Source organism: Mastigoproctus giganteus, chromosome 2 (assembly GCF_048544385.1).
Source record: "Mastigoproctus giganteus isolate SK-2022 chromosome 2, ASM4854438v1, whole genome shotgun sequence".
NCBI classification, from domain to species: Eukaryota; Metazoa; Arthropoda; class Arachnida; order Uropygi; family Thelyphonidae; genus Mastigoproctus; species Mastigoproctus giganteus.
The window spans coordinates 140400516-140409551 of record NC_143576.1 but is presented as its reverse complement, the minus strand read 5'-3'; the positions used below and the strand labels follow the sequence as shown (position 1 = coordinate 140409551).

Genomic DNA, 9036 nt, shown 5'->3' with positions numbered 1-9036 from the left:
GGAAAAATTCAATGGATGGAAGAGTTTGATGAAACTCATGCAGTTACTCTTGACATCTAAAAGGCTTTTTATTGTGTTTGGCTTAAAGGTCTTCTAAATTAGCTTTTATCTTATGGTTTGCCAACTGTTTTTTGTAATTAGTTTCCAGTTTTCTCTCTGACCACTCAGTGGGGGTGATGGTAAATGGCTCTGTCTTCTGATTTCTCCACTAATGCTGGTGTTCCCAAGGATCAGTTCTTTCTCTCACCCTTTTCCTCTTTAATCACACACTGCATTCCACCTTCCAGTGAGAAACCTTGACCTGCACAAACAGCTTCAATTTCTCGAATATCCACTACCAATTCCTTAAATGCTGATCTCCAGGTAATTCTCCAGTGTGAAAAGATAACTTAGTTGATTTCAATCCTTCGAAAACTTAGTCCTCTCTTATATCTCGCAAAAAGTTGCCAACGCTTATCTTCAATGACACTGATATCTCTATTGGGGATAACCCTTACTTCTAATCTCTCTTGGCATAAGCCCATTATAAATTTGTTTCCTCTGCATCTAGAAAACTGTATTTTCTCTTTCTCTCTCGGCATTACTTTTCTTCCAAAGAGCTGTTCGCTCTGTAAAAATCGCAATCCACCCTACCATGAAATATTGTTCCAATCTGGGTGGTTACCCCAAAACCTCTCTCAGGCTTCTAGAGTCCATTCAAAAGAGGGCCTTTTTAATTAAGTTAGGTTAATTAATGAATCTCACACAGAGTCTCTCCACTCTTTGTACCATAGACATTCTGTTTCTGCTGCATGTCTTTTCTATGGATACTTCCATGGGCACCGTTCTTCTGAATTGGCTTCTATAATTCCCGTTCTCTCTCTCTCTCCCAAACCAGTCCGAACATGCTTTTACTATCCAACTTCAAACTCACAGAACCACCACACTCACAGTACAAACTTTTTTTCTTCCTCATTTATTCATTCAACTCTAATGTCAACAAATATCTTCTTTCATCGTCTTAACTTTCAGCCCATGCACGGTGCTAAGTAAAAATAAAGACAGCTTACCTTCAGCCAATGGGTGGTTGATTGCTGGAACCAGCTTCCTTCCGTTTTCGCGGAATTAGATAATTTGAACAAATTCAAGAAAGAATCAGGCAAACTATTGGCGTGGATGGATAGGTGAAATGGGATTTTTTCTTTATTTTTGGCTGATGCTGTATATAAGCTTGCTTTCTTGAATCATTTGTCATTATTAACGCTATTATTTATACCAACCTTCTTCTGCAGAAAACAGTTATCCGGTAATTTAATAAATCCAGAAAATTTTCCCCAAAACTCAATATCTGGAAAGATAAAGTCCCGCATTATAAAATGTTGCATGACCCACTTTATTTGTTTGTATACTTGTTCGTTATACTCCTCAGCCATTTGGTCTATAACATACTTCTGATACAAAGTGACTCAACATTATACTAACATAACCACTCGCGTGAATTGGTTACATTGCCTTAAATTCTACATGCTTTTTTTCCAGAAAGCATTGCTCTTTCCTCCTCCTTCTCTCTCTCCTTTGTTGCGATAACGGGTCATCTCATTCAAAATTTGAAGTGTGATCACCTTACTTCTTTTGGTCGATGAAAAACTCAAGTTTTTGGTGGAGAAACTGTGTCGCCAGAAAAATAAAAACTACCTCATGGATATGAAAACATGTAATTTTTTTTTCTGGTTTATTTATTTATTATTATTTATTATTATTATTATTATTATTATTATTATTATTTTGAGACTCCCTTTGTGCCGAGACTCTTTTCCTATAATTTGTGGATGGACAATGGTCAAAACCAATTTGCCACACTTGAGGTTGCTTGTCATCCTCAAGCAGTTTAAAATTTTATCTGACTGTCTCACTATCCATTTTGAATTGTCCCTAAATAAAATCATTAATTAAAAAATTATGTATTAATAAATAATAGTGTAAAATCATAGTAATAAAATAAAATAAAATAAAAATATTAATTCAAATAATTAAGGAGCTGCCATATCGCCATATCCATCATAGCGGGAGGGGATGGTTCGTTTGGTATGATCGTTTAAGATCACGTCAGGGATTTTTGGAAATCTTTCGGGACAGCATACTTTATAGTTTCACATCTGTATTAAATCTACTGCATAATTTCTTTACTTTTCTTTTCTTTTCTTTTTTGTTTTTGTAATTCACAACGAGAGAGAAAGTTCAAGTGTCTAAACATAATGAATTTTTCACTTAGCAAAGTGGGATATTTAATTAAAAGACATCAAGCAATATAAAATTACTAAGTAAGTAAATAAAAACTTCACGTTGGTAACATTTTTGTTTATAAATATTCTAGAGCAGCGTTTCTCAACCGGTGTATGTGGAAAAAGATTTGGTAGTATGTGAATAACGGACGGTTGAATTTTTTAAATTTACGAAATTATGAAAAATAAAACATTAAAAATTTCCCCCTCTTAAGGTAAATAATTACATGTTTTACTTGTCTTTTTCAATCTAACAGGAGTTCACAAATAACATTTTTAATGCCATTTTGTTCGACATATTTATGTAAAACAGGATTTTCTTGTAAAAAAATAATAATAAATAAAAAAACAAAAACAAATGTAGAACAAGACTCACTTTGGAACCAAATTTACGTTTGAAATTAAATAAAATAGAACCAGATATAAAGAAACTAATTACTGTCAAACATGCTCGAGTGTCACATTAAGTCAATTATTTTTGTTAAATATTTGTTCAAGTTTATTGCATTTAATTGTTATTGATTATAATTAAATCACCATGTTAATCAAGTATTTTATAGTTTATTTTGTATTGTTTTGTTTAATATTTATTATTTGGTTTGTTCAATATTTGTATTAAAAATGAAATAAAAATATGTATAATTTACAACACAGCCTCATTATGCGAATAATTCTTGACTTTTCCACTTAATACAAATGCATATTTTAATGAGTGGTACCGAAATTTTTCAATTTTAGTTTTGGTGGTACAAGTATTAAAAAAGGTTGAGAACCGCTGTTCTAGAGAAACTAAAGTCTCTGATCCATTGGAGGACTACAGAATTTACTTTTGTCAAGAAACACTTACCGCAGAAGACAGAAAAGCCAAACGTTGCTAGAATCCGAAGTAAGTCATTCATTTGCGTTTTACAAAGTAGCATGATGACGGAACCCTCACGCACATATCCACGCGAACGTTCATTACCATTATATTTATTTCACTTGGTCGGCGATGGTATCGATAAGACATCAAGCGGAACCAAACGTCTAACTCTGGTAATTATTTACCCAGGAACTTGGCACCGTAAGATGAACCTGCTACGCTTAATCGAACATAGAACCGGTAAGCAGAGTAACATTTCCTTTCTTGAAACTTTTTATTTCCTAAAAATACTTGAGGAGGAACTCACAGAAAGAAAAGAAAACTAAATAAATAATAAAAAGCATACATTATTAGTTTTCATTTTTAGGTAGAGCTTTTGCTACGTTGCTAGAGAAGTTCTATTTAAATAAGATTGTACAGGTATTATCAAGTTCTTTTATACACGCACATAGAGAGAGAATTTTGTATGATCTATATCTGAACTTATGTCTTATGTTTGAAAATTGAATATTTCACTCTATTGCTATTACTGTGTACTGCACTCTCTTTAAAAGAATACATTATAAGAGATCTAGTTGTTAAAAAACTGGGATGACACCTGGATATTACTCTATTTTCAGTTATATTCTTTGATTTAATAGTGCAATTTAACTTCAGATTTTAGTCTCAGTGTTTTATATAAAATATCATTACGTATACATTTTCGAGTTTTTTGAGGCGTTTTTGATTAGTGCAATTATATGATATTGTAGAAATTATCATACAGCTGTGCAATTTTAACATGACTTAACGCCAATTTTAACATGACATAATCAAATAAAGTAATAATCATTTTCAAAGGGTAAGTACTGTTTTTCATAGAACGTATAAATAATGTCTTTTTTTTTTTTTTTTTTTTTGTCGCTGTTTTTTGAACACTCATTAAGGCTGTGCTAAGACGAAAGCCTGGAAGCGGCAGCTCTTATAAGCGCTAAAATAAATAGGATGAATGGGAGTTTATCGTGCAGTAGGGAAAATGAACACAGCATTACTAGAACCTTTCATGTAATGGAGAAAGACAGTATTTTCTTGTTTCCATCTGGGAGCACAAAAGTCTTGACACGGTCAGACTGTCAAAAAGCAAATTAAACAAGTTAGTTACTATACTTAGTGCGTTACATTTCAGACAAGTTAGGTTTTTATTTCTCAAATTAATTTTCTATTTTATTTTTCTGTGATTAACAGACACGCAAAGTAAATAACTACTTATCTTGTTACCGCTTAATTACTAACTGATTAACTAATAATAATTGTTTTCAACCCCTGGCATTGCTGCTGTGAAGGGTCTATTGTATATACCACTGAACATACCGAGTCCTCCCGGTAGCTCAGTGCATAAAAACACCATCCTTCCCCACACCAGATGGAAAAAGTCCAGGTTGGAAATCTGCCAATGACGCTATGAATTTTTATGAGCATCTATTAGTTGATCTCAGGCGAGGATTGAATGGTTTTATCTCCCGGAAATTCAGGCTTTTCGTCCAGCAAAACGGGAAAATCTACCAGAGAGTACGCGCAATTTACAGATAATATTTTGAAGACTACATACGCAAGGCATAATATGTTATGAGTTGAAGTTAACTATATAATGTTGGTGTAAATACACCATAGTTTACCCATAAGTTTAACTACATAAGCAGCGTAAAGGCATGTAAAGGAAGGTAGCCACAAAATGAGATAAAATCAAACGATGCCTTTACACTATTTATGTAGTTAAACTTATGGATAAACTATAGTGTAATTACACCAACATTATATAGTTTTATAGATAATATGTACGGCGCAATATGGTAGAAGTCGCTGGTAAAACTAAACCCTACAACAACTGCACAACCTTCCAAAGTAATATTTACTCCACACTTTGTAATACTTTATGACTTCATCCAGGAAGCTCAGGCGACCCTGGTGGAGTCTAGCCAGAGAATAATGGGCATCCTAGCTTACCATCTAGTGGTGTTGGCGGGAAACTTAGGGTCCGACTAGGGGCCCTGCGGACAAGTAGCCAGAAAAACAACAGAACCCAACACAACACAATACTATGCACATACAACATGCCACACACATTTCTGGCATTTACAGAGTTCTGTATGCTACAGAAGAGTACCGATGGTGCAGATGTGGGTGACCACCGGTGGCGCCTTACCCTAAATAGTATGCCACTAATACTTTATGATCTTGTTTTTTTAAGTCTACCACCTAAAAAGATCTAGGTTGGCTTCTCCGTGTTTCGTTATGGAACCTTGGTGCAATAGAGCAGTTTTGAAAATTGTCTAATTGCTGCTGGCTTATTTCATTTAAGGTTATCTGATATTATTGAATTAAAACATACAACAACATATAGTATTAAAATTAATTAAAAATTTTTACTTTAAATCTTCAAAGGCACCAGTGGGATTCGAACCCACGATCTCCTGTTTACTAGACAGGCGCTTTAACCAACTAAGCCACGGCGCCACATATCCTAATTTCGTACTCTCTGTGTTAAATATAACATTCTTAAAATAATTTTGTGTGGTAGATGCATCTCCTGTTTACTAGACAGGCGCTTTAACCAACTAAGCCACGGCGCCACATATCCTAATTTCGTACTCTCTGTGTTAAATATAACATTCTTAAAATAATTTTGTGTGGTAGATGCGGATTCTGATGTTACTGTCAGTCCTGATTTCTCAGAACTGACAGGAACTAATATAGCTAATTAGACAAGAGCTAATTATACTCCACATTTAACAACTCACAACGTATAATTAACGTTTTGCAAGTGCAATACACATTTTTGATATATCTCATTTTTTATTTATACTATTACTGTTTTATAGAGCGCCACAAAATGCCTATAAAAGGATTTTAGACATTTTGTGACACCTACCGATTTGCGAACATTACCGATTTGCTTTTCTGAAAAGTAGTTCGCAAAAGTTTATACTCTGGAGAGATTTCCTCATCAGTATATTATATTTTCACGTGTTCCAAAAAAAAAAAAAATAATAATAATATTAATAAAATAATAATAAATAAAAATAAATAAATAAATAAAATAAAATAAAATGTTCACTCCCAAAAATGCATGGGATAACCATAAAATTTATGTAAGAAATATGTTCTAACAACGATATCTAAAACTATTTTTTAACAAGATTTTATAATAATAACAACTTTATAGGGGTAGTGGTGGTATTTGAGGAGACATACAAGTACGAGAGGCATTCAGTAAGTTATCTACCTTGACTATGAATATGCTTGATATATATAAAATAGTTCTTTTATCATACTCTCCTATATGTCTGTATCTTATTTGCGCTGGTCAAGTGTAATCCAGAAGAGATTTAAAGTAGCCAACTCAAAGTAAAATGGATGTTACTAAATTGGAGTATCGTACCATCATCAGATTTTATAATCACCGTCCTCCTCATGGAAATGACCTGATTCGAATCCCGTCAATGACTTGAGGAAAGTTTATTTTATTTTTGGCTCGATTAGTCGGCCTAAGGCGAGGATAGCATGGTTTTTTCATCTCCGGAAACTCTGCTTTTTAGTCCAGCAATCAGCAAATCGACAACAGAACACACGCAATTTATAGACATTTCTATACGGTGCAATATGACCTAAGTTGCTGACGCGCCTAAAACCCTTCAACAACCAATCTATACACAAGTTCTATAAAGCAACTGCTACTCTGAGAGATTGCGGATTCCAGGAGTTAAACCACACGCTCTACAGATCCGACTTCGCCCCATAATCTGAAATAACACCTGTATGGGCATTCTATTGGCAAGTGATGACGGTCGGAAGGAAGCTGTAAAAGCCATTTTTCAGCGACCAGATATTTTCTCATAGCCCTCGAAATGGAAGTCACGTACTGAACTCAAGAGGATATATATTGTTTAAAAAATTAGGTTGTGTTTTTCTTTATTTTACGAGGTGATAACCTTTGTAAATTCCCCTCATAATCAAAGACACAAGAAGATTTTTGTATAGAAAAAAAAATCGCTATGGCACTGCATCTTATCACAACGCATTTGTATTATATGTAGAAAAACGATTATTCTGCAGAAATTAACAATCACAGAAGTGAACTTTTCTAGCTCATGCTTACAGTAGGTTTACTATCAGCCCACTTCTACATGTCAGTATGACTAACCTAAGGAAACTTTTTGCACTTCGTACGGCTGCAACAAAATTCTACAAAAAAAGCTGTTCATTTATTACTGAAGACATGAAATACCGTCTTATTCGTGAAAAAAAAAGCTGTTTTCCAGAGGGTAATAAATTAACATTGTAAACAGAAATCACCTTCAACTAACAGGAAATGCTGCTCCTAGTAATCTGCATTAACATCACTTATGTTTGATGGGACATACCAAACATACACATTAGATTAGTGTTTCTCAAACTTTTTTCCATGTGGGAACCTAAATATATATATTTTTTTATCTCGAGGAACTCCTATCTATGAAAACGTTTAAAGGCAAAAAAAAAAAAAAAAATTGATTGCAGGAAGCGCAATTCAAACACTGTAATTCTAAATTTTCAAGAATATTTATTTGTAAAGAGCTGCTATATATTCAACAGTGATTATTCATGCATTAAGAATCTGCAGATAAAGGAACCACTAGGTGGCAGTGATCCCAGTGTACTGACGTAGAATTTACTCAAAGATGTAACTACCTTCAGGGGTAAAGTGAACGGTTTTTGCTTTCGTAATGGTGACTATAGTGGACAGTTTTTAAATTCTATACAGGGGGACCAACTGATGATGTTACCAACAGCAAATTCTAAGTGAGAGTATTCAAGGAATTAAACTTAGGCGCTACTAGACTTTTCATACCAGCTAAGAAATATTGTTCAAGGTTTGGGCCTAAATGGATGTCAAATAAACTAATCAGACTCGTGGCAGAGAATAGAATGCATAGAAATTATCAGGCAACACAAAAGCCTATGGTAAATATAAGTTAGTCTGTAACCAGGTCACGAAAGAGGTTAGGCAAGCGAAGGCGAAGGCAGATTATGAGAAATCTTTGGCAAAGGGGCTCACATCTGGTGAGTACGGGCTTGGCACACCCAGGGTCCTGAGCTGGATATCATCATTCTTCTCTTTCATGGTGATTCTCTCTCTCTCTCTCTCTCTCTCTCTCTCTCTCTCAGGGTAACTCTGGAATTTTTTTGTTTTTTTTTTGGCTGGTGCAGCATAGCCTCAAGCTTCCTTGCACCATATAGTTAATAATAATAAAAAATAAACTCTAGAAGGAAGTGGATGAATCAGATTGGTTCACTTGATGTGGGTGGTTCGGCTGTTGATGATCCTGCTCAGGTAGTTGACAAACTGAATGATTATTTTCCATCTACATTCACACATGAGGAATTCTTTAGGAAAGTGGGTGCCAGAAGTTTATCGAGCTCTAACAGGGAGCTAAATGATTTTTAATAACTGAGAGCAAAGTGGAGGAGAAATTGTTGAAGTTAAACATAAGAAAGGCACCTGTGGTGGATGGGATCTATCCGGTTATATTAAAGGAGGCAGCAAAGGAAGTAAGCAAACCAATAGCCATAATTACGAGAGCATCCTTAGATTCAGGGGCGGTCTCCATGAACTGATCATGTGCAAATGTATCCCCAATTCACAAAGGGTGACAGGAGTAATTACAGACCTGTTAGTTTAACTTCTGTTCCGAGAAAAATAATGGAGTCACTGGTTAAAGAAGCTTTGCAGGATCATCTAGATCAGACTGCAGTTATAGTTCAGACATAGCATGAGTTTGTTAAGGAGAGGTTTTTGTCTGACCAATTTGATTGGATACTACGATGTGGTCACAAAAGAACTGGATGCAAAAAATAATTTTGATATCATATACTTGGATTTCAGGAAAGCTTTTG

The 9036-nt window shown here is 34.6% G+C and overlaps 1 non-coding gene across 1 annotated transcript; it reads right to left on the bottom strand.

Moving 5' to 3' along the window:
* Window positions 1–5542: 5542 nt before the first annotated feature.
* On the bottom strand, window positions 5543–5616 carry TRNAT-AGU (transfer RNA threonine (anticodon AGU)). The gene has a single exon. It is a non-coding gene; the product is annotated as a tRNA-Thr (tRNA).
* Window positions 5617–9036: the final 3420 nt, after the last annotated feature.